We start from the raw sequence: 1,339 nt of genomic DNA, 5'->3' as shown, positions 1-1,339 counted from the left end.
TTGAAAATGGACCAGGTTTAATACTAGTTATCAGGTTATTGTCCAAGGACAGCAGTAAAAGCTGTGGTATGCTTGAGAATGTCCCATTCTGAATGTCAGTTATATTATTTCGAGATAAATAAATACCGGATAATTTCGTGTACCTGGAGAAGTCGGACCGATTTAAGGACGCGATGGCGTTTTTCTCTAATCTAATTAGCCTGACATGTTTGGGTAGGTCTTGTGGAACCCTCTTGAGGCCTTTTTTACGACAGTCAGAGGTACATTCTGTACGCGTATGTAGAAAGTCACACGGTGTGGCTGCTCCAATTTCCTTCAAGATCGTCAGCAGAAGAAGCGTGAGAAGTATCTTCAGTCTGCTGAACATTTTCTGTTTGAGATAAGTTAAGTGTATGCAATCATTATGTTTACCTTCGTAGAAGAAAGCATATTGTTCTTGCTCTGTTTCTTCTTCCTCTCTTTCCCCAAACAAATAAGGTCAACGACCTGAACCGGACGTCTGTCACTATGGTAACTAGTGTTGGGTTACATCATGTTTCAATTTTATAGCAGGAGGGATTTAGACTCCTATCACCATATATATTAATGTGAGTGAGAATTAACAGAGCAGACCATATGCGAACGTAAACATTATGCATTTGCTTTGCAAATGTTATATGTCTAGTTAGCTAAGCTAGGCTTCCTATATCATGGTCTTTAGGATTCAAACATTAGCTGTGATCCTGCGGCTAGGTGTAATAAAGGTGTTAAATATTTTTTCTGGGGAGCAGAAATATGCTGCTTACCAGGTAAGATACCTAGCTAGATAAAACGCAGATTGATTGCTTTTTCCTGTTGTACCAAAATAATTTCATGACAATCAAATGCTAACCAACTCCACTCATATGTAGCTTTTTCTGATACATTTTAGAAGAGATAAGTTGTCTAACTTACATGTATCCCATCACGTTCTCATCCGTAGTCTATTTCTCTAGCTTTAATGTTAGTTTGAAAAGCGTTATTTTTCTACATTATGTTATATCTTTCAACATGGTTTCTTCAACTTTTGTAGTAGCTATTACTGATATGCACAACATGTATACACGTCTTTCTAAAGCTCCATTTACAACGATAACAAGAAAAAAAAAATGCAATTTATTAACGTAACCAACTGAAAACCAGGTTAAAAGCGAGGTTTACCTGTTTTCTAGTGTTGGGTCAAAATCTTAAATACATGCATTTTTATTTATTTATTCTAAAAATTAGTTACGCGACAATACAAGGAGTGCACTAGGAAGCAAGTAAGCTGATTTTGTGTCACTCCAAATAGAAACATTACGTGAAATATAGAGTATAGAAA

The sequence above is a fragment of the Branchiostoma belcheri genome, unplaced genomic scaffold (genome assembly GCF_001625305.1).
Source record: "Branchiostoma belcheri isolate BF01 breed outbred unplaced genomic scaffold, Haploidv18h27 scaffold19, whole genome shotgun sequence".
NCBI classification, from domain to species: Eukaryota; Metazoa; Chordata; class Leptocardii; order Amphioxiformes; family Branchiostomatidae; genus Branchiostoma; species Branchiostoma belcheri.
This window is presented reverse-complemented; position numbering follows the sequence as displayed.